Source organism: Macaca fascicularis, chromosome 3 (genome assembly GCF_037993035.2).
Source record: "Macaca fascicularis isolate 582-1 chromosome 3, T2T-MFA8v1.1".
Classification (NCBI taxonomy): domain Eukaryota; kingdom Metazoa; phylum Chordata; class Mammalia; order Primates; family Cercopithecidae; genus Macaca; species Macaca fascicularis.
Window position 1 is genome coordinate 105,379,062 of NC_088377.1, and position 25,721 is coordinate 105,404,782.

The following is a 25,721-nucleotide window of genomic DNA, read 5'->3' on the forward strand; positions in this document are numbered from 1 at the left end:
AGATTTGACCTTGTTAAGCCTCAGTTGCTGAAGCTTTAAACTGGGACAGATGTGCCCATTCAATTCTTATTAATTAAATAAGACATGGTTTATGGGAACTGGTTTATGGGAAAACTGACCACTGGTTTGAGCTAGTCTGTAGGAAAAGCCCTCCGGCCTTTGTTAAGGAGAGGTTATCATTCATCTAGTCTACGTGTTTTGTTTTATAGATTAGTCACTGAGACGCGAAGGGGTTGTGCTTGTGCAGTGACACAGCCGTATGTGGGAGAGTGAGGACGAGAGCCCAGGTTTTTCCATTAAGCCCCAGCTTCCCCATATATATTGCTGGCTCAGGGCCACATTTGAGACAGTATCAGTCTTGTTGATGGAAGTGTTTGTTGTTCATCAGAAAATGCTTTTTCATATGCTGTTTCACACTTCTCTTTATTTCCTTACATCCCCTTCCTTTTTTTTTTTTCTTTTAGGAAAGACTGTATTGGTTGCCTATTACTGCTATAGCAAATTATGTTGCTTTAAGCTTAAGTTGTTTAAGTTTATGGCTTAAACCAACACAATTTTGTTTTCTTTCAGTTCTGGAGGTCAGAAAACTAAAATCAGGTGTCAACGGGCATTGTTCCTTTGGGAGGCTTTTGTGGAGAATTCACTTCCTTGCTTTTTCTGTCTTTTAGAGGCTGCTTGTGTTCCTTGGCTCATGGCTTCACATCACATCTCCTTCCTCTGTTTCCATCATCACATTGCCTTCTGCATCTCCTGACGCCCTCTTATAAGGGCCCTTGTGGTTAGATCAGACCTCTCAGGACAATCCAGGATAATCTTCCCATCATATCTGCAAAGTCCCTTTTGCCATATAAGATACATTCAGTGCTTCTGGGGATTAGAACTTGGACGTATTTGGGGACCATTATATTATTCTGCCTACCACAGACAGACACCTGCCTTATAACCCAGAGTTCCCAAATTATCTCTTTTCTTCTGAATTCTTTCCAAATTAAATAACATTTATCAGTTTGCTCACAAACATTTTTTCTAGCCATTCATACTCCTCCCTCTGTGCCCCACAGTGAATACCTTCTTCTAGAAAAAACCTGTTCTAGAAATGGAGGGAACTGACAGCACCCCTCAAATCACCGTTCAGACTTGTTGGCTTACCTTGATGTTCAGGAAGCAATGGTTGGGAAATGGATGTCGGGGAGCATCTGTCTTCCCACAGCTCACTTTTTGCCTCTGAACGTGTACTTCCTGTGAGAATGTTAAATAATTTTTGGCATTAAAAAAATCATCTTCACATTCTACCATGTATGTATTTGGCATTTGGATTGGAGAGAGGTTTGCCTTCTTGTTTTTGGATATAGGTCAAGTTTGAGTGACAAAATCTCACTGATGAATTCATTTAATCAGAAGTCCTTCATCTCAACCTAGGTTCTCAAACCCTTAAAGACTCCACAGAAGGCTTTCAGAGAGCCAGACCCTTTGAGACCGTGCAAAACCATGTAATCCTTTCTGGAAAGACTGGACCATAACTTTCATTCAACTTTTTAAGAGGTTAACCTGGAAAGGTTAATGACCAACTAATTGATGGCTTTATTCTTCATTTCCCCCTTAGGTAAGAGGCCGTTTGAAGTACACTGCATATGTATTTTTAATAAGTGATCTTTTGTTAGCTGCAACTCAGCATCCCCTGTTCATATTGAAATAGGCCTCCCACCGAAACCCATGTCTTTTTTGCTGTCAGCAATAAAAAGTTTACTTTCTTTTTCTTTTTTTTTTTTTTTTTGGCATTTTTTGAGGTATCTTTAGAACAAGAGATGGGACACCTTTGTTAAGTGTAATCTTAATCTTGGATAGGTAATATGTAACTTGTTTAGATAGGAATTGATGATAAAAAGTGTTGAGTTTTTCCCCCATATTCCAACAAGCACCAGATATTTTATTTGCACATTTTTTTCTTTTAGTGCATATTTCCTTGGAACTGAAAAAACCAATTTCCTTCAGTTATGCCATGCATTTCTCCCTCACCTTTGATCATTAGTTACCCTTTCTTCTAACTGCTAAAGTTTCCTCATAAAGAATGTATGATGTTTTCCTTCCTTTATCATTAACAATGCCTTCACCTTTACTTTACCCTGACCTTGCTTTATGAGAACCCAGAGAGGTGAAGACTAACTTTAGGGATTTGGTTGGCTTTTTTTACATTGCTAGATATACAAGGCTGAACAATAGTAAAGAGATATTGTATAAGCATACGGCAGAATATCAGATGAAGTGCAAAGATTTGCCAGTTGATTCACTCCACTATTTAAAGCTTAGTGAGCAAAACATACATGACCAAGGATGATTACTTATGCTTTTTGAATCAGAAACGTTTTTAAAAACAGGTACAGTTTGGAATGAAGCTCAGATGACTGTGAAAAGGAATGCATTAATGTTCACATGAAAGTTCATGATTTGGCAAATTAGCTTGGAAGCAGCAGGCAAGGAGGGAGCCTTCCATTGAATGGAACTCCTTTGTTGATTTATTCTTATTCCTTGAAACAAAGTGTGGTGTTTGGGAGATAATTATAGCATGAAATAGAATGTATTAATATACAAATTCTCTTTGAAAACTGTGGGACAGTCTGTAAAAAAAAAGTGCTTAACTGTTATGAAAGTACTGTGATATTTTTGGTAAAACTTATTTATGTTCATTTTTACTTAGTACAAGAATTTAAGCCTCATTTGGCCCAATTGACTATTTTATCAATAGGGGAAGAAATGAGGTGGGATAGATGGTCTTTATGGCGTTATGCAACTATTTAATGACAAAGTCGGTGATAAAATTTAGGACAACGATCCTGATCCAGCGACCTTTCAGTATACCACATTGCCTGTGTTCCTTAGAAAGAGGAAAAAGTTAAACACTGAATGAAACAGATTTCAGACCTTCTAAATTAAACTACAGTAAGGCACACCTGCACACCCATCAGCATGACTAAATGTAAAAGACTGACAATAGCAAATGTTGGCTGGGATGTGGAGCAACCAGGGCTGTCAGGCATGGCTGGTGGGAGTATAAAGAGGTGCAGCCACTTTGGAGAGCAGTTTGGCAATTTCTAAAGCTAAACATGCTTACCCTCTGGCTCGTCATACTGCTTTTTATGTTTACCCAAGAGAAAGACCTGTAACACAAATGTTAATAGCAGCTTGATCGTAACAGCTAAAAACTGGAAACAACTCAAATGTTCATCAGCTGGTGAACAGATAAATTGTGGTATATTTATACAACAAAATGCTGCTCAGCAGCAAAACAGAAGGGACCACTGATATTAGCAACAACATGGCTGAAACTCAGAAACATCATATTGAGGCAAGGAAGCCATAAAAGAAAAGAGCATATTCTGTATGATTCCATTAATACAAAGTCCTCGAACAAGTAAAACCAGATGGTAGTGATAGAAATCAGAGATATCAGGGTCAGACTTGACTGCAAAAGGGCATGAGGGAGCTCTTTGATTGAGGAAATGTTCTTTGAGGTGTTGATCGAAGTGATGTTTACATAGGCATATACATTTGCTCCAAACTCGTCAATCTGTACACTTAAAAGGGGAGCTGTATTATCCCGTTCTCTTACTGCTATAAAGAAATACCCTGAGACTGGGTAGTTTATAAAGAAAAGAGGTTTAATTGGCTCACGGTTCTGCAGTCTGTACAGGACGCATTGTTGGGGAGGCCTCAGGAAACTTACAATCATGGCAGAAGACAAAGGGGAAGCAGGCATGTCTTACATGGCCTGAGCAGGAGGAAGGGAGGGAGGAGGAGGTGCTACACACTTTTAAACAACAAGATCTCACAATAGTCACTATCATGAGAATAGCACCAAAGGGGAAATTTGTCTCCATGAGTCAATCACCTCCCACCAGGCCTCACCTCCAATGTTGGAGATTACAATTTGGCATGATATTTGAGCAGGGACACAGACCCAAACCATATCAAGTGCACATAAATGATACCTCAAGAAGCATTTTTTTCTTTACGAAAAGAGATAAGGTAGTGAGAAGCTCAGGTGTTGAACAGCAAAGCACAGTTGGTATAAAGTGTAAAATATTTTTATCATGCCAATGAATTTTCTGTGGTCCTATTTTCTCTCTCAAAATGGTAAACCTTATGTTATTATGCCCTTACCACTTGTCTGAGAATGCAGACATAGCTGGAAGCAAGTGTATCACTGTGAAAAAAACTGAACAATCCACCCATACACATTTTCATCAGCAAGTTTCTTCTGTGCCTAAGGATATTTTGCCAACTTAAGCAGTAATCATGGGAATCATTGAGAGCTTCAGTTATTAATTCTTCTTTAGTCACCAAAATTTTACTAGCATAACTATATATGCAAGTAAAATAATACCCCAAGAAATGCCAAGTGCTATTCTGTTCTCTAGGAGGAAGTTTAGAGGATTTGTAGACTGAGTAGCTTGGAGTTATTGCCATATTCTCTGCTAAAAAGTCTAAAAATAAAAACGTTGGCATCACAGTTGGTGTTCTGAGTCATATTTTAAGGTCTGCAAGCTTGTAGCTTAGAAAAATGCTATTCAGAAAACTCTAGACTGCACATAAAATATATCTTCGTTTTTGTCAATTCCCCTGCTGGCTTCTTTCTTTTGGGTTTTCTTTCAGAGATATCTAGGACTAGAATTGAAGACATACAAATCTTCTTGAAATGAGTTCCAGACATACGATGGAAGCAGCACTGGTTCTAACTGAGTCAAAGATCCCCAAACGTTTTCTCTTGTGGCATGCTTGAGGATGATTAAGTAACTCTTGGAACCCAAAGCTCACTACAAAAAAATCTATTTGAATAAAAATTCGTGATTATATCCATTCAAATTTTCTTCTGTTCAATTCAAAATAATGCCAGCACTCTGTTTCTTACAACATTGACTACATTGGTTTTATTTGCATGGATGCAATTATTAGTTCATTGAAAATTTTTTGAGTACCTGTCATGTGACAGGTATTTTGCTAGGCAGCAGGACATAAGAATCACAGAGACCAGGTCCTCCAGGAGCTTACAGTTCAGGTAGGAGAGAAGCAGGTACATATCTTTATTGTAATAGTGTTGTATATACAAGGTATATGCAAGGGCAGCCTGGTGCATGCCAGCCTGCGAATGTTAGGCAGAAATGGACAAGAAGGCCTCATTTGAGCTACGACCTTCTACAGTGGCCACTCTGCTGTGCCCACAGTAAGGGTGAGCATGGCTGCTACAAAGGTTCAGAGATAGTCTATAGAGAACTGCAGGTAGATTTGCGTGGCTGGAAGGGGGAATGTCAGCTGAAAAGTGGTGGGAATTGAACCTTGTATGTAACACAGAGACTTCCTCTTGCAAGCCAGTAGTCCTCAATCCTGTACATTTCAATCATCTGGAAAACTTTTTTTAAAAAAAATGTTTATACCTGGATCCTGGGACCATTGAATTAGAATCTTCAGGTAGAGCATGTCCTGAGCATGTATTTTTCTTTACATTGTTCGTGGATGATTCTGATTTGCAGCTAGATGACCTCTTATTTGTTGTAGGTAATGAATATCCACTGAAGAAACTTGATCAGGGGCGTGGCATGACCCTACACGTTCAAACTGAAAACTGGAAAACTTTGTATGAAACGGAGTCCATCTTATAAACACTACTTCTATAGGTGCAAATAGGTCACTATCATCCCTAGTTCAGTACACCTAAGGGGTAATTGTTCTAGACACAAAGAAATAATAGGATCCAATTACCATGGCATACCAAGCCCTGTTATGGGAACTGCCTGATAGTAGTGTCTGCCTCTTCATCACACCATTGCAAAACTGAAGGCTCATAAGATTTCAATCTCTAGCTATTTAAGGATCCTTTTAATGAAACTTTAGATTTCTAATTCCAGTTATATCATCTTGTCTTAATAGTGATCCGTGGAAACTAAAACTGATATTCTGTTCAACCTTTTCCATATCACAAATCTGGGTAAAATAAATATAGCTAGCCAGCCAACTCTCTTCACTCTAGCAACATTGAGATTTAAAGGAGAAAGCTTGCTTTAAATACACCATCAGTCAAACCTATGCCTATTCCTGCTTTTCTCTTGTATACAATTCAGTGATTCTGTCTGCTACAGTGATAGAGAAAAGCAGTGAAATGTTCCAATCATAATAGGAACTGCTGAATGCATGTTTAGCCCTGAAAAACTAGAGAATGCTCTTGCAGAGAAGGATTTATTCCTTAGGAGTTAAACTTGAAAGGAAAGCCATCTTTGTAGAATTCCTTTGAGACATTTCAGTGCCTCTTGCCTCAAGCAGGCCTGTCCAGTGGCTGCTCAAAAGGAAGACAAATTTTATTATGAAATAAGAACTAGCAAGGAAAGATGGGGAAACTGTATTGGGTCTTTGAGTATTTGGGCTGGAATTGGGATATTTCTTTTCTTGAAAAGGCATCTGGCCACATTATAGGCAGACATCACCCCCAAGTGTTCCAAAAACTCAGACGACAATAACAAAGTCAGATGTACATGCCCATGTCAGCCCGGAAGGCTAACCACCCACCCTCTACATGTGCTTCCGGGGTTGATGTTGAAGGGGCTGAGGGAGGTTTGTTATCACAGCTGTAGGCCTGTAAACAGTCTACCAGGATAATTTCTGTTTCAGCTATTGGCTTTTTAAATCCAACTCTGTGCTAATATACATGGTATTTAAAACACCTAATTCTGTGGTCATGTCATTTAGAAATCTCTAGTAACATTTTTTGAATGTTAATTGTATGTATAGTTCCACTGTGCTCTTACAAAGAGCAGAAAGACATATAAAAATGATGAATTGCTATGCCTTCTCCGTTGTCTCTGTTGTGTATAAATACAAAAAAGAAATGAAAAAGAGTAACAGCTATATATCGTTGACTCTTATTCTCTCTAAAGAAGGGAAGACAGGCAGACCACCTGAGCCGGGACAAATCTGACTGCTAGGCAGAACTGTGAGCATCTATAGGTCCAAGTATCTCGAGAATAAGGGGAACTTGTTAGTCATCTAACAGCCTTCTGATTACTGTCAGATCGGTGAGCTGCTTATACAGGCCTCAGGGCGCCTGATTAAGTTGGAGATAATCGATGTCACCCAAACATTTAAAAATGGAATTGGCTGTCTCAGAAAGAATGAGTAGTGAGTTGCCCATCAGAGTATCAGCAGCCGTTAAACTCAACCTTGTACAAAGTGGGAAGGCATTGAGGAAATGTTTACTAAGTTAAGGTTACCATAACGATACTGGGAAGAAGCTTAGCCAGATGATGGCCATTCTTAGAGCCAGTTCTGTGTAGGAATCCATACTGGGTATTGTAGCAATACAAAAGTCACAAGTACAAAAGTGTATCGGTGTTAGACTCTTACTACTTTTCCTCTTTTTATTTTAATTTTTTTACATAATTAAATATATCATTTTGAATATATTCTCGTTATAAAAATGTTGAAAATACAGACAACATATAGAGGAACAAAAAATCTCTTAGCATTGCCACCCAAATGTAGCCTCCTGTCATCTCCCTGGGTATTTTCTTGTGATCTTTATTTTCAATGTACATTTTTACATAGTTCTATGTACTTTTATATTCAACATTTTTCTCTTAACCATAAATATTTTTAAAGGTGATATTATTCACTGCATGAAATAAATGTATTCTAGTCTTAATTTGCTTAACTTTTCTTCTACTCTTGGGCATTGAGGTTATATACACTTTTTTCTATTATGAATATTTAGTTCAAAGGTATGAATATTTTATAGAATTTTATTAGTGATAGCTAAGTAGGTTTCCCAGATATTTTAACTTATTTATCCACAGCATGTGTCAAAATTGCCAGTGCTGCTTCTCATTAGGTGTTGATATTTGAAATTGTTTTTCTAGCTTTCATAAGTGAGAAATAGACTGGATCAGGTAAGAGAAGGTTTATTGGAGTGGTGCAAGCGGGCAGCTCTCAGAGCCCCTGGCAGGCAGCAGGAAGCACCGCTGTGACGTGGGAGGGCCTCCCACTTGGTGGACAGAGCCCCATGAGGATCTCCCTTGTCCCCAGCTGGCCGCCCGCCCTGCTCCAGCTGCCATCTTCCTGGTCTCCTTTGGGTTTCTATTTGCCTGCCCCTGTGTCGTTGCATGCTCATGCTGTCTATCTGCCTGTCTCTGTGCCTCACACTCTGCATTTCTCTGGGACTCTTATCTGTCAGCCTCTCTTCTCTTTTAGTCTCTGCCTCCCTCTGTCTGCCCCACTGTCTCATAATCACCCCTGCTTGCTCCTCTCATGGTTAAAAATGCCCTGGCAGTCCTACTCATCTACTGAGTCCTACTCATGGCATGCCCTGGCAGTCCTACTCATCTACTGAGTTCAGTGGTCTTCAGAGTCTGCCTAGGTCACTGTGTGTCTAACTTCCAAATTCTTCCACGTTCTGAGGAAGGGAACCAGGTTGGCTCAGCTAGGTCAGCACAGTGGCTGCTCTTGGTTGAGGTCACTCTAGTGGCCAGGGAGACATGAGGCACAGACCCGGATACTGACTCACCCTGAGAGTGGAAGAGGCTGGTTTTAGGAGCAGGTTGCTGAGGAGTGGAGATGCTCCTTTAGCCCTGACTTCCCAGTCCTGAGGAGCTCCACTCTGTAGAGGTAGGTCAGCAGGCGTTCTTGGGCTCCTCTGTGGGCCTAGTGATGGACCTTTCTAGATAGATAATCTATCTTGATTGATGGAAACTATCTTCTAGGATTAGATTTGCTGTTCTAAACTGAGGAAGATTTGCTTAATTGGTTCCACCTCTGATTCTGGGTGTGTGTTGGTCTGGGGGAGGTATGTGGTGGTTATAGTGTAGAGTATCTCTGATGGTCTTGTTTATATGTTTTTTTCTTTTTCTTATTCTTTTCCTTTTTTTCTTCGACTCCCAAAACTGTAAGCAAACTTGCTTTTTTGTTTGTTTGCTGCATCGACCCTAAGGTAATAAGCTTACTTTGGAATCAGAATTAGCCCTGTGGTTCTCCCTGAGAGGGTGGCCCATCATTTTCACCAAGAGGTTGCGTCGGGGGGACAGGGTTGGACAGAGATCCTTGACCTGAAAACCTGAAGCAGGACTGGGGGATTACAGAGTTCATAGCAAGACTGTGAGTCAGAAGCAGGTGGTCAGGCTAGAATGAGGTCAGACTGAGGACCAGGGCAGAGCTGGCAGCTCTGTGGAAGTCACAGGAGAACCAGGAGAGGGCATAAGGAAATGGGGGAAGGGCTAGGGAGATTAGCCTGCCATTTTACACACTTCCCTTGGGTTTTACTGTAACGATGAATCACATAGTGCATTTTATGTATTTAATTGTTTAATGAGAAAGTCATGTTTGTAGAACCAGACTCTAAAAGCACCACAGTATCCACTGAAAACTTAATTTCCCTCCCACCCTGGTCACTCAGCCATACAATTCCCTTGAGAGGGAATTGTTCCCTGGTTGAGAATATCAAGGCACAAGGAAGCAGATTTGCTCAAGGTCACATTGCTGGCAAGGACAAGCCACCTTTCTAACACCAAAGTTTGTGCTCTGCCCAGTCCACTTCACTGTGCCCTACTAGGACTTTTTGTAACACAGTCCAGACAGTACGGTGTTTGTAGATAGTTTGTATTTTTTAACCTTCTATTTTCTATTTCTCACCTAAATAATGTCTTTTCTGAGGCCAAGCCAATCCTGTTAATCCCCATTGCACTGTATGTAAATTACTTTGCAGTAGTTAAAAAGTAAATAGCATTCACAATACTAATGATGTTAGAAGTATAGAGATTCTGGCCAACTAGGTGGCTCACGCCTGTAATCTCAGCACTTTGGGAGGCCGAGGTGGGTAGATCACGAGGTCAGGAGATCGAGACCATCCTGGCTAACACCATGAAACCCTGTCTCTACTAAAAGTAAAAAAAATTAGCCAGGCGTGGTGGTGGGCGCCTGTAGTCCCAGCTACTCGGGAGGCTGAGGCAGGAGAATGGCATGAACCTGGGAGGCAGAGCTTGCAGTGAGCCGAGATCGCACCACTGTACTCCAACCTGGGAGACGCGAGACTCATCTCAAAAAAAAAAAAAAAGTGTAGAGATTCCATAAGCATTTTTGAGGTGGCTGCTATGTGCCAGCCTCTCAGCTGGGTGCGAGACATAGAGGTGGTGAAAAATTGAATCTGTATTGATCATAGATGTTGAGAAACTGCCAAAAGTCATGAATCTACTTTTACTAATCTACTTTTCATGTATCTTCCTTATAAAATACATTTTTGAAAAATCCAGCAATTTGGCTTTCTGTAAGAATGGCAAGTTCTTAAAAATTCCATAATGTGAACTCATGTTTGTTTTCATTTCCAAATTAGCAGAATTGTACTGAGGTTAGAACTCTGGGATAGTAGCTTAAGGAAGCCATAGGTCCTTCCTTCCCTCAGGCTTTAGAGATCCCTTGTGAAGGATTTGTATGTCTCAGTGGGAGTAGGATGGAATTCTCAATGTGGACCATGCCCTGTATTTGCTCCCCAGTTTAGGGTACCTGAGAGGTACCCTAGAGGGTACACTGTTTCTATTTCCTGCTGCTGCAGCCAGGATGCTTCCACTTCTGAGCCACATTCTGGAGTTGACCTTGGAAGGCGTGATTAGCTTGAAGTGCATTGCATAGGCCTCTCTGGGCTGGCCTAGGCACATGACCAAACATCTGTGAAAAAATGTGTTTTGAGTAGTGTCAAAGAGCTGATTTACAATTACCTTTTGGAGCTCAACCTCTCAAAAGTTGGGATTGTCTGTGCTTGCCCTGTTCATGTTGTTCATTTGACTGCAGACAGAGCAATTCGGGCTTTTCATTAGCCTGTGTCATTCTTTGGATTCGTGATGGGTTGATTTGTGTGAATATGGGTGTACATATGGGTATCTATTTTAGCCTACATCATGATATTTCTGAGAATTAGAGTTGTTGTAACTTTTGTTTAAAAATGTGGGCTTGAGTCACTGCTAAATGTAAAGCAAGCATGTAGAGCAAAGATCAACCAATTGTTTCAGAGTTTGAAAGTCATTTTCATGTCACATCCAGATTAGACTTTTAGTCACTCTGTAAAGATTTTCATTAGACCTTGGATTACACATAAATAGATGCTCAGAGATCTAAGCTGGTGCTGCCTCCTGGGATAGAAGAAAGCCTTTGAGATCTTAGAAGACCCCAGGTACATTACTGGATATAGTTGTCAACAACTTCTCAGGTGAGTTCTAGGATGACTAATGTGGCAGCAGAATTGACAAGTCTTGTCATAATTTGTACAGGTGTTTCAATGTGTAGAGGTTGAATTTGACCTCTGACTTTTGCTATTTCATTCTTTCATTTCCATGAGTTCCTAGATGGTATAGATTTAATAGGCTTTATGTAGACTGATCCAAAATCACAGGGTTGATTTTATTTTATTTTGATTTTATTTGGTCATTTGTTTTCAACTGAGCTTGCTATCTTAAAGCAGTCTTGGTGGGGTTTTCATAACGTTCTTATTGGAGTTTTCAAGGGAGTTTTCCATTTAGATATAATTCACATACCACAAAATTTACTCTTCTGGAATATATGTCGGTAATTTTTTTAGTATATTCACAAAGTCTTGTTACCATCACCACTATGTAATGAATCTCTATCACTCAAAAAGAAACTCCATATTACTTTATTTCCTTCAGCCTCTAGCCAGTCCCTGGCAAACATTAATCTATTTTCTGTCTCTATAGATTTGCTTATTCTGGACATTTTATATAAGTGGAATCATATAATATATGGCCTTTAAAAAAAATCTGTCCTCATTCACTTAGTGTAATGTTTTACATGTTCATACATGTTGTAGCATGACTCACTATTTAATTTCTTTTTATGAATTAAATAATATTTCATTGTGTGGATATTCTACTTTTTATTTATGCATTCAGTTAATAGACATTTAGCTTTTTCTACTTTTTGACTATTATAAATAATGCTACTGTGAACATTCCTGTGTAAGATGTCGTGTAGACATACATTTTCATATGTCTGGGTTTATACCCGGCAGTGGAATTGCTGGGTCACGTGGTAACTCCATGTTGAACTGCCAGAAGGTTTTCCAAAGTTTATGTTCCCATCAAACTGTATAAGGTCCCAGTTTCTCCACATCCTTGATAACACTTGTTATTGTCTGTTAATTAATTAATTTTATATAAACATTTTAGTGGTATCTCATTTTGGTTTTGATTTGCATTTCCTTAATGGTTAATGACATTGAGCATCTTTTCATGTGCTTATTGGCCATTTTTTTGTGGCTTCTTTGGAGGAGAAATGTTTATTGTAGTTATTTGCCCATTTAAAATATTGGGTTATTTGTTTTTTTATTATTGAGTTGTAAGAGTTCTTTATTCTGCACATTAGACCTGTATCAGATGGTCAGCAAATATTATCTCTCATTCTGTGGATTGTCTTTTTATTTTCTTAATATTGCCCTTTGAAGTGCAAAATGTTTTAATTTTGATAAAGTCTAGTTTATCACTTTTTCCCCCCTTAGTTGCTTGTGTTTCAAGTGCCATATATCAGAAACCGTCACCTAATCTGAGGTCAGGAAGAGTTACCCCTGTGTTTTCTTCTTAGAGTTTTATAGATTTAGCTCTTGCATTTATGTCTTTGGTCCATTTTGAGTTAATTTTTGTACATAGTGTGAGGTAGAGGGCTCAGCTTTATTCTTTTGCATGTAGATGTCAAGTTCCAGCACCAGCACCATTTGTTTTAAAGGCCTTTATTCCCCCTTTGGATTATCTAGGCCGTTTTGTCAAAAATGAATTGACCATAAATGTGAGGGTTTAATGTCTACATTCTCAATCTTATTCCACTGATCTGTATGTCTGTGTTTATGCTAGGACACGTTGTCTTGGTGCCTGTAGCTTTGTAGTAACTCCAAATCACAGTGTGACTCCTCCAACTTTGAAAATACTATTTTTTGATGTGTTGCTGATGTCTGTCCTTCTCCCACACGTATTTTGAGATATCTTTTCTTTGTCATCATGAAGTCATATTGGAAATGCTATTTGAAGTGGCCATGAATTCATTTTCAGATCTAACCTCGGTATTTATATAAAAGGTGTGGATTTGGATGGAATCAGACATACTCCAAAAATTTGGCCGCTGGCTCTGTTTCTTAACTATAAAATGAAACTCTACCAAATCAAAGGGTAATTCTGGGAATTAAATATGTGACATACGTAAGAGCATCTAGCATTGTACCTGGGAAATATTAGGTACAAAATTTATGTCTGTTGCCTTTTCTAACCCCTTCTCATGGATGCAGAAGCTTTCTTGGTGCCTTGTAATACAATTCTAAATTCTTCCTTAAAATCATTCTTCTTCCATTTAGAAACTGTTTTCTCCAGGGTCATCATAGGAATTGGAATTACTGAATTTTCTAGTCTGTGCTGAAATATTTGTATAATGTTTCAGACTAAGTTCACTGCTTTATCTCCAGTGTCTAAAACTGTGCCTGACCAATAGTAAGTGATCAGTGAACATTTGTTAAGTGAATACTAAATGTTGATCCCATTTTCTTATTTGCTTGGATAAATATAAAGTTAATTGCTTGTATATATGTTTCTAAGTGAGCCCACATAACAGTTGTGTGAATGTTTAATTACTGAGGTATTTTCCACAAGATTTTTATGAGTAGTTTATCCAGCTGACCTAGTATTTTAACTTTCTTGAGTGGCACTTCTTTCTTCCAAATACTCACATGTTCCCATCTAGATATTTTCTCTGTGGGGTAATTCCAGACCAAAATAGGAAGGATTGAGTCTGGGTAGTAAAGTTTAAACAGCAAGTGGAGAGGGGAGTGGGATATTGGGGATGGCAAAGACATGTGGTCATGAGAACCAAGGAGGGAAACTTAGGGAGGATAGGGTCAAGTAGGAAAGCACACTGCCAGCTTCTGACCATTGCCATGTTGTTTATGTGACAGTCAGTTTCTCATGACTCTGTTGACCTCTCAGGTCTATACATGAAACTATAAACAGAGAGTTTCCAGGTATCATTACTGGCTGCTGTGAGCCTGATACACACTGAGAAATGGCACCTGTCTTGTTATTATGTGCATCGAGAATAAGCCAACCTTTATAGGTAAGAGTGCAAGTCATTTTGTGGGCTTGTAGGATCCTGTCTAGGATCAGCCTAGACAGGATCGTCAGGCTGAAGGAATGTTGGTAAATGGGAAAGTGTTGCCTCAGAGAATGGATTCCATTATCAAATAGGTTTGGAATGAGTTCAACCAAGTTAACAGGTTTGGGTTTTGTTGTTGTTGTTTTTGTTGTTTAACTTCAGAATTTCTCAGAGCCAGTAATGTGCCAACATATGTTACATGGTGTCTTTAAGAGTGAATGTAAGAGCAGGACTTCCCAAAGATGACTAAAAGGCTCCCACAGAGAACCTTCGGGGACTGGTACTTGCCAGGGCATATTTTGCATAGTTATGGTTCAGGGTAATGCCTTTATTTCTCAGACATGAAGTCTTATTCTTTAGTCTTTTTCAGTTGCTGTTTCTAAGAACGGTCATGTCTGCTGATACATAACATAAAAGCTGACTGTGTCTGTTCTCTTACTAAGAACTGTCACAAAAATGAGAGCTTAAATTAGGAATTACAAAAAAATTGATGAAACTGTCTGTATAAGTGTATATATATAAGTTACAAAATATCCTATGCTCCAGGATATCAATATTTGGGTTTTTAAAATCTGTTACTTGTATTGCTCAGTCTGTGTGGTGCCTGATAATCCTTGATATAGCAAACTTGAAAATTCGATTTCTGTGAATTTTGTTCTAATGCACACTCCTTAAGATGGAGAACAAGGAAGCGGCAGGAGGACAAACTATGGAAAACATGACCACTGACTTCTGCTATAGAATAAACACAATATGGACCACTATCATGGTGCTGTGGTAGTAGATAAGCTTGTCACTGGAATGCATTCTTGGAGTTCTGTGGTAGAGCAAATTGTATATAGTTACAAACGTGGGTGCAGCCCTCTCTATTCCTAGGAATTCTTTTTCCTTCCCTCTCTCTACCCACACACTCATCCTTCCTTCCTTCTTCTAAGTCATCAAATAGGAGTTATTTATTTAATTCTCTAAAAAGAGAGAGAGAAATGGGAGAAAATGGAAGATGTCTTAGTGGCTGCTAGTAAACCTGGTTTGTGTGTGTTGGTGTGTGTCACCATTGTGGTGTAACAGCAGCACAGCTGGGAATCCCAGCATGGGTAATTTCCGTTGACATCTCTAGTGAAAATACCCAAACACCACGTTTTTCTTATCTGCATTGTCAGGGGGTTTCTACACTTCCCTACTAGATGATGGTATTGGGAGGAGTGATATTAGGCAGATTCTTTCACCTGAGAGCATGGCACATAATGTATCTCCAACAATTGAGACACAGCCAGAGAAGAGGGTCAGGGAATGAAGAAGACTGATGGAGGTATATGAGTCAGAATCTGAGGTTGGGGAGTGTTGGGGGAAATGAGAGAAACACAGATCGGGTGAACAAATGGAAAAAGAACCATGCAAGCTAGAAAGGTAATTGCTGTTTTATTTTTACTTCAGTGATGTTTCCCTAATTTTAAAAAATTAGGCAAAAGAAAAAAAAGTTCAAAGGAGAAAGTAAAAAAGCTCAAGCAGAAGATAACAAATGTTAACATTTATTTCAGCCATGCCTTTGTACAAACAGTGAGAGAGGAACAGAAGGATGGATAAATGATGGGCAGAAATAATTGTGTAAGACTGGGTTCAAACAAAACATGGCTTTAAAAGTAAAACATTCAATTTGATGTTACTTGAATTTAACAAAAGGGAAATAAATTGTCCATTTTCTGAAAAGTAATTCTGTAGCATAAGAGTATTTGTTCTCTTAGGTTCAGAAAAGAGATGAAAACCGTCACGAGGTTGGGAGTCAGGATGGATTGAGAATAACAGGAAAACATGATAAACATCGAGTGCCTTCTCCCTCCGTCCCTGCCTGGCTTTCTGATGTATGCTGCTTGTTTTATTTTTGTTTTGTTAGGCTTTATAGTTTTAACACTCTGTAGCTCTAATTTCCCCTGGGTATCCCTCTACCTATTTATTCCTAATCAATGTACTGTTAACCATTGGTCTTTTTACTATGGCTTTTCATTCTTAAAAATTTAATGGGCTGGGCATGGTGGCTTACGCCTGTAATCCTAGCACTTTGAGATGCCGAGGTGGGTGGAACACTAGGTCAGGAGTTTGAGACCAGTCCGGCCAACATCATGGTGAAACCCCATCTCTACTAAAAATACAAAAATTAGCTGGGCATGGTGGCAGGCGCCTGTAATCCTAGCTACTTGGGAGGCTGAAGCAGGAGAATAACTTGAACGCAGGAGGCAGAGGCTGCAATAAGCCGAGATCGCACCACTGCACTCCAGCCTGGGCAATGGAGCGAGACTCCGTCAAAAAAATTAAATAAATAAATAAAATTAGTGTTTGGTGAGCAACAGGGTGATTTTTTTTTTTTTTTTCCTTTTAGAAAGGGGTTTCGGGTGCCATATTCCTTGAATTTGGAAATATTTCATGTTTGAGGATTATTATGTTTGGAATAATCTGTTGCCTTTGTTTTTGAAAGACAACTTTTCTATTGCCAAACTGTCTTCTAAAGAGGTTGCTCACATTTCTAGTCTACTAGCAATTTATGAGAATGCCTACTTTCCATGGGAGAACTTTAAAGACTTTGCCTGAAATGATAGAACTCTATTGGGTAGTGGCTGAAGTAAGTTCGAGTTGGTAAATCAGTGGCCAGATTATGGAAAAACTTACATGTTGGAGAATCAGCTATTTTCTTGGTGAGTTTCTCCTTTGTTTGACTGATTAACAACTTTCCAGCAGGTCAAATGAGAGCTATTGGGCAGCTTTGTGGAGCTGTTTACAGACTTTGTAAATTGTGTGGGAACCGTCTTAAAAGATTTCTCATTCTGTCTGCCTGCCCACTGTGGAAAGGCACCTGTCTGGCTGATGGTAGATTTTGGTTGCCATCTGAAGATAGTAGAAAGTGGTAAATAATTTCATCTACTAAAAAAATTGGCATCTGATTTTTTTTAACTGATAACTTTTTTGGTTATGAAGTATGGTCTTTTGCCTTGCCTGACAGCCGGTTGTCTTGATACTGAGCAGTCCTTATGAGCCATTGCTAAATGATTTGCATTTGAAGCTGTATAAGCTGGAGGGTCTGGGCCTGTAGGGCAACTCATCTCTTGTAGTGACACAGTTTGAAGTACCTGTAAGTTTACACTGGGCTTTTTACTAAAAAACCTTGCTGATCTCATGTAGAAAACCAATAGCCTGTTTCATCCTTTGTTTCATTTTATCCAGACAATAGAGGAAATGGGAAAGAAAATTGCCCAGATGTGATTTCATACACTTAAGTTTTGGCCATCATACTTTGTGGTGACTCAGATGTACACCAGCCATTGACTTTTTTAGAGGAGGTGAGCAGGACACTCCTGGAAGATTTCAGGAGGCAGAAATGTGTCTAAGTTTGCCCATTTTGTGCTACAGAAAAAGGGGAGAAGATAGGTGGTTTGGAATGGTATGGCCTAAAACTGGGCTCTCCAGTATGGTAGATGCCAGTCATCTGTGGCTATGCAAATTTCAATAATTTAAAATGAAATAAAATTTAAAATTTAGTTTCTTAGTTGCACTGGCCACATTTCATGCACACACTGGGGCAAGTGGCTGGAAGCTACAATATTGGACAGCATCAAGTTCTACCGGCTAGTAGATGCTACTGGCTAGTAGAACCTGATGCTGTCCAATACTGGCTGTGCTGTCCAATGGCTGGCTCTGGTCTGCGTGCTGATCTTTTCTTTCCCTGATCCTGCGGGGTTCATTCCAGCCTTAAGAGTTGGGCTCTTGTCTCTTCTCCCTTGTTACCTCTACTTTCTATCTTGAGCTTACTCACATCGTGGTGACTGAGTTGAAGGGCAACACCCTGAGACAACAGAACAAGCGTAAGTTACATTGCCATTTCTAATGCAACCTCAGAAGTCACGTAGCATCATTTCTGCCATAATTAGAAGCCACTCAAATTGGAAGGATGGGAATATAGAAGCCACCTGTTGATGAAGAAGTGTCACTGTCACTTTGTTAGAGGAGCATGTGGGATGGGATGTACATTGGTGTGGTCATCTTTGAAAAATACATCTTCCACACCCAGTAATGAATCAGAACTGGCATCAGCTTGCTGTAAGCCATAAATAAGCCTTGACGTCTGCCTTGGGTCTGGAGACTGGGTGCTTCTCATTTTCGGGAGCTATGATGGTCATTGTTCTGTGCTAGGGCTGTTCTGTCTTTGGGTGTGAGGATGGGAGAGTTGCCTTTTGCATAGTACTCGGAGTTCTTTGATGAAAAACGGTAAGCACAGAATGGTTTATTAGAATGCCCTTAATGTGCTAAACTCCCTAAATCAATGGATGTCTGCAATGAATCTGCAACATAGGGGAATATGCAAGGAAGATCAGGGCCCTGGTTGCTGGATTTGATTTTTAAAATTAATTTGATGGAAGCCAGCTTAGAGTTTTAACACATTACTTATATCCCACATTTTGACTTACATTTTCTTATTTGTAATTCCTATGAACTATTATTTTTTGGTAACATTCTCACTAGATGTAAACTCCTAAATAATTAAGATCCATCTTTCCACAAATTTTTAAAGTTTGATAAATGGATACTTGAGAATGTTTTCTTACTTCTGAGATAAAATAAGTTTAGTAAAATTCTTCTGGCAGCTAGTGTGAAGGAGAGGGAACACAGGTTATCAATTTGATAAACAAATAACGTGCCACCTACCGTGTCAATTAAGAAAAAACAAAAACAAGAATGGGACAGAGTCTTCAAATTGCTTTTAGTCTATACACTCTACTGAAGAGAATAAAATAGCCATGCCATTGTTAGCACTGGGAACAGAGGTGCTTTTAGATTTTTCTTGCCTTTTTAGCTCTAGTCTACCAGTAACCACCCCACCTTTTTAAAACCTGTTTTCTCTGCCTTTTCCTTTTATGTCTCTCTTTTTACCAGTTTGTACTAGTTTAAAAGTGTCTCAGGTTAAATTTTTTGCAGTAATCTTTCTTTCCCCTAGAAGTGAGTAAAACTTCCTGTATCCCTTTTTCTCCCTACCTACGTTCCCTAAATTAGTGATTCTCTTACAAGGAATTGCTTATTATTGCCCCTGCAGTTTTGGAAGAATATCTCCAAAATATATCTTGGGGACTTAGATTTATAGAATTTGGTTTAAGCTTAAATTCTCAGTCCCAGGGTTATTTTTAGTTAAGTGGACAAACAAACTTGAAGTATGTACATCTCATACATGACACACTAGGGTATTTTGTTTCTCGTTATTTGAGAGTGTTCAGTTAGCACTTATAGAGCATTGCCCATTGTTAGCTGGCTGTTTACATTTCTGAAAAGATGATAAGTAGATTTTTATAGGAAATAGGGAAGTTTTAAAACTTCACATTCACATTTCATAGTAACTCAATTGATAGTCTTTTTAGATAAGTAATGAAATGCTGTCTGTGGTTGCCAATTGTTAAAACTCTACCAAGCTTCCGCAAGCAGTTGTCAGTTAAGGGAGCGTAACAACACCCACTGATAAAATTCAAACCACCAGATGTTATTTTAAGTTCTTGGGTGGTGCTATCTTTTCTTACCCTTTAAACTGCTAAGTCACATCCTGCTTTGCATTTCAATTTGGTATAAATTGGATGCAGCAGACATAGGCCTGGCATAAGATGCTCAAACAAAATTAAATACCAAAATTAAAGAAGGCAGTTCTGTGGAGTTAATCTGTCATTTCTGGATGCAAGATTATGTTACAGCAGTGGCTTAACTCTTGCTGTTTATCCAAATCACCTGGGAGCGTCTCAGGATGCCCTTGCCCTGGCCTCATCCCCAATATCTGGACCAGTTGGTATGAAATGGCACCAGGCTTTGGGATTTTGTAGAAGCTTCCCAGGGTGATCCTGTCATGCAGCCAGGGTTGGGGTTGAGAAATGTTGTAGGAGGTGCCCCTCCCTGCCCAGCTCACAGCTTTGTCCTCCATGCTTCTCTCTACCTAGTCAAGCCCTAGCCACATCTTCATGGCTCCCTGCAGGCCACCTCTTCCCAAGCTTTTTCTCACAACTACAGCCCCACCGACCTCTTCCCTTGTGACTGCCCACAGCACCTACCAGATGGCCCACCGTGGGGTGTATTCTGGCTTATTTCATTTGTGACATCTTCTTGCTCTGATCACAGTGGTTTTCCTCCTTGGATTAAGCTTCTTTCACTTAGTTTCGTCACTGAAGGGTTAGCACAGCAGTGGACACATAGTAGTTACTTTATAGGATGTATACTGAATTGAGTTTTCGTCAGTGTGCCTGTCTTCTTTTGGCCACCTGTTTTTCCACTTGTAGCTTCCTTTATTAGCCCACATTTACTCATAAGTATTTCTTCCTTGTAAGGTGTGGAAGGACACATAAGAGTAACTAAACTACAGAAGGAGGAGGAAAACTCAGCCCATTTCTGATTTCTCCATTCAGGAATGGAGGAGTTGTCATAGGACCTATGGACTTATCTCTCTCCATTCAGAACATTGATTCATCCTGATCTGTAGTGACTCTTGGGACCACATGGGTGACAAATGCAACATGAGAGGGGCTGGCTTGCTGGAGAAGGTGAAAATTATTTGAGGATTGGATCTTTACCGTCTATCCTATTTTGAGAATTTGAGATTATTTTAGGCCAGGATAATATACACCTTCAAATTGAAAATAGTAGCTTTTGGCTGAGTGTGATGGCTCACACCTGTAGTCTCAGCACTTTGGGAGGCCGAGGCAGGTGGATCACCTGAAGTCAAGAGTTTGAGACCAGCCTCACTGACATGGCGAAACCCTGTCTCTACTAAAAAGTACAAAAGTTAGCCAGGCATGGTGGCATGTGCCTGTAATCCCGGCTACTCAGGAGGCTGAGGCAGAAGAATTGCTTGAACCCGGGAGGTGGAGGTTGCAGTGAGCTGAGATCGCACCACTGCGCTCCAGCCTGGGCGACCAAAGGGAGACTCCGTCTTAAAAAAGAAAAAGAAAAAGAAAGTAGTAGCTTTCCATATTTTGTCAAACAATGAAAAGGATTCTTATTGCCAGAGGTTCCTGTTTCTGGCACAGAAAGCTGGCCAGGACAGAGGTGATTGGCAGCTTTCTGTGAAGACGTACAGAGGTGACCTAAAGTTCCTAATTTTAAGGCATGCCAGCTTCTTAGGGCCAACGTTATTTGTACTATACCTGTGTAACTGAGAGATCCAAAAATTAAGTGACTTTAACAAGATTAAAGTTTATTTCTGTCTCATGTAACTGTTCAGATATTGTTATTCCTTAGCTGGCATGGTGACACTACGGTCTTCAACTAGTGGCTTTCATTTCTGGGTCCAGCTATCAGCACCTCACAGCCCTCAGGAATGGGGAAAGGGCAGGGAACATGTGCATGTCTTTTAGGATCATGACCTGGAAGACAAACAGCTCTGCTCACATCTCATTGGCAGCCCTTAGTCACAAGCCCCCACCAAGCTGCAAAGAATGCTAGAAGTGTAAGCCTCTTATTAGATGCCCATGAACCAAACTAAAACTCGAGAGTTCTATTATTAAAGAAGGAGAGAGTGGATATTGCTGGATAATAAGCCATGGCATGCATGCTAACTTGCCAAAATATCGGATCTTATCAGTTATCACCCCTGTTCACTGGTAAAAAATACACTAAATGTCAAAAGAAACCTCAAATGTATTAAGAGTTCTATGAAGTCATGGTAGGAAAGTAAAGAACTTGAGGGGGATGTGTGATATCTCTACCTTTTGGGGAAAGGTAGACCACGAGCTTGAAGAGGACGTGGAAAGTATACACGTCACTACAGCACAGATAGTGTTGACAAGCAGAGTTTGGTTTGTGGAGCAGGCTCTTGCCATCTTTTGAGGACAAGTGTGTTTGGCAAGAGATTTGCTAACCCGTTTAAGAGAGTTGAACTGAAATTTGATGGGAAGGAAAAATGTCAAAACTTGATTGGCTGGCCAGGTGTGGTGGCTCACGCCTATAATCCCAGCACTTTGGGAGACTGAGGCGAGCGGATCACAAGGGCAGGAGATGGAGACCATCCTGGCTAACACAGTGAAACCCCGTCTCTACTAAAAATACAAAAAATTAGCCGGGCATAGTGGCGGGCGCCTGTAGACCCAGCTACTTGGGAGGCTGGGGCAGGAGAATGGCGTGAACCTGGGAGGCGGAGCTTGCAGTGAGCCAAGATCGTGCCATTGCACTCCAGCGTGGGCGATAGCGACACTGTGTCTCAAAAAACAACAACAAAAAAAACTTGATGGGCTGGAGAACAATAGGCAGAGCAAAGATAAGAAGACCAATAACAGGAGGAGAATGTCAGTAATTTCTTTTTTAAAATTTCTTTTTTAAAAATTACTTTAAAAATTAAAAGTAATTTCTCTTTTTAAAAAGGTTGGTTATAATACCTGCAGCTCTTTGCCATTGCGCAGCCTATGAGAATGAAGCAAAATAAACTTGAAACACTAAAACTTGAATATAGATAGCATCACTGGATCTGTCTCACCATGGTTAGCATGATTCTCATGACTAGAATATGATTTTAGACGGGGATGTTTTACTGTAAAGAAGCAGTTTTCAGGAAATCTAGACCTTAATGATGAATCCCTGGGTAAGGGGGCATGGTAAGGAAGAAAGATTGTAATAGGATCAGTATTATGAATGGCCAGATGGAGTCTATGGAGGTCGCTCTCTTCTCAGAAACTGAAACTTTAGAATGAATACCACATGTGCTGATAAAAAGGAGATTCAATCAGATAATCACCCACTGGATGTTTCATTCTGCTAACTTCTGATAAACTCTTGACTTGTTTTTCCGATTATTTAATTTTTGAGAAGACTGAAAAGATAATGCAGAGATTGATAGCTCTGGGTTTCTTTCTGAGCCAACAAAGAGGCATTAGCCAGTGATGGAAAGTGGCAGGAATCAGGAATTGAAATCACCAAAGAAGGATGCCTTGGGCATAACATCTCTATGATACTAGAAATATCTGAAACAAGTCAGAGAAAAGAGAGAAATGATGTCTCTTGTGGCCAAAGACTTAAACTGGCAAGGAGATCTCACAAGGAAGGAATAGCTAAAATATTCTGAGATACATAAGTAATCCCAAGTGATTCCAGTGAACAGTAAAGACAGAAGGCTCCTATGGGAATAAATAAATGTGCTCACACAGAGAACTCTTTCCCTGGCTCAACAAAGATTGCTGCCAGTCTTTGTAAGTCACTTTTCCACAGACTGTAGAAATGTGAATAAAATCCAGTCCTTGAGTGAGATGTAGACCCAACATCTAGCAGTCAGGATATGAAGAGTGAGTCAGGGTACAGGAAACGTGACTAATACTTTCAGGTAGCACAAAAGTAAAGCAGAGTCCAAGAGGAAACAAACCCATTTGGAGTGGAAGAGAGGTTGAGAAAAGGCTTCATGGAGAAGGCAGTGCTGAAAGCCATCTTCAGAAGATGGAGGACTTTGCCACAGACAGAAGAGAGAAAGTGAGTTAGGAGGGTGCTCCGTGAAGAAGGACTCACTAGGACGAAGAGAGAGTACAGAATGCAGGGTTTGTATATGTGAGTTGTTAGAGATGAAGTTTGAGTAATAACAGCCAAAGTGTAACTGAGTGATGTCTGGCAAGGACTGTACTGAGTGTTTTACATGCATTATTTTAGTCAGTCTTCACAAAACCCTGTGAGGTTAGTACAGTTATTCATGCCTGCTTTTGCATGATGAAGCAACTCAGACATTTAGCCACAGAGTGAGTGAGAGGTAGAGCCAGAATCCAAAGCCAGTAAAATGCAACTGTATAGTGGAGGGTTTTGCCTGCCAGGCCTTCCTATTTTACTTAAGCCTGTAGGCATTGGGAATTTGGAGCAGGGGAGAGCCTGGAGATAAATTGAACTAGGGAGTGAATATAGGGATTGAAGTGCTGGGAGAGAAAATGTGGAGTCAACTGCAGGGCCTAATGGTGGTCTAAAATGGATCAGTTGTTTTGAGAATAGAAGAATATAAAACACATTGAGGGGTGATGAGGTCAGTGTCAGGGAGAGATAGAATCTACGCTACTGGGTGCTCTGGGAGAGGGAGTTTGGTTGGATTAGTAGAGGGTGGGTGTCTTAATCAGAGTCAGGAAAGCCAGTGGCAGGTGTTAATATCAGCATGAGGGAGTAATGAGCATAAGCTTGCTGTTCCAGTGATGAATCCAGGGCCAACACCAGGCTGGGGACTGGAGTGGGGGTAGGGAGCTGTGTAGAGACTTTACTAAAGTCGGGGGCCTGTAAGGTGATCAAGAGCTCAAGTGCATAGAGAGAAATGGATGAGGGACCAAACTTTGGTGAGTGCCCGTGGAACTGGGAGAGGAAAAGAGGAGCCAGTAAGCAACGCTTTAAAGACAAGAAGCATCAGCACTCCTATGTTCACAGAAGCACTGTTGATGATAGCCAAGATGTGGACACATCCTAAATGCCCATCAACAGATGAATGTGTGAAGACACTGTGGTAGGAACAGAGTGGTCAGTGGCCTGGAGAGCAACATGCCCATGTATGCTTGTGACTACTGCAATAAATACCTCACTCATGACTCTTCAGCTGTGAAAAAGATATTCTACAGTGGTATCTACAAAGAGAATATGAAAGACTGCTGTCAGAATGGGGTGGAAGAGCAGGCTCAGAGCCTGATGGACTAAACATGGCTGCACTTCAACAAGGAAAGTTTCCTCCTACTCCATTCTCTGCCCCTCTCCAGCAGGGGCAATGATCCCACCTTCCCCCAAGTCTCCCTGCTCCTCTTTGCCCTGGTATGATGCCAGCACCTCCTATAAGGGGCCCTCTCGTGATGTCAATGATGGGTTCTCCTCCTCCTGGGATGATGACAGTGGGACCTGCTCCTGGAATGAGGCTGCCATGGGAGGTCATATGCCAATGATGCCTAGGCCCCCAGTGATGGAACCTCCCACCTGCTCCATGATGATGCCTGCTGAGCCCAGAATGACTCACTATGCAGATGAGAACAGCAGGGAGGCCTCTTTATATCAGTTTCCTGTTACTTCTTCTGCTTCACCAGGAGATCATGGTGCTGTGACTCTGGGTGATTTCTCTTTTTTTTGAGATAGACTCTGACCCAGGCTAGAGTACAGTGGCGCAATCTTGGCTCACGGCAACATCCGCCTCCCAGGTTCAAGCAATTCTCCTGCCTCGGCCTCCCAATAGCTGGGATTACAGGTCCCCGCCACCATGCTTGGCTAACTTTTGTATTTTTAGTAGAGACAGGGTTTCAACCATGTTGGCCACGCTAGTCTTGCACTCCTGACCTCAAGTGATCCGCTCACCTCGGCCTCCCAAAGTGCTGAGATTACAGGCATGAGCCACCGCACCTAGCCACTGGATGTTTTCTTAACAGCATGGCAAGGAAGACTTATGCCTTCTTCCTATCAAAGAGAGTAGTTTTGGAGCCCATACTCATCAGTATGGAGTCATGACTCTTAGCCCTGGACGCCTGTGAGAATGTCCTAAGGAGCTTATTCCGCCTCAGTCACGGACTCTGGGCTGGGGCCTGGGCCTCAGTATTTTGTAAAAGCTC

At 40.6% G+C, this 25,721-nt stretch overlaps 1 protein-coding gene across 14 annotated transcripts in view; it reads left to right on the forward strand.

Annotated features, from left to right (window-relative positions):
- Positions 1-25,721, forward strand: part of OSBPL3 (oxysterol binding protein like 3) — a 185,644-nt gene that overhangs the window by 49,180 nt on the left and 110,743 nt on the right. The gene's annotated exons all lie outside the window — the stretch shown is intronic.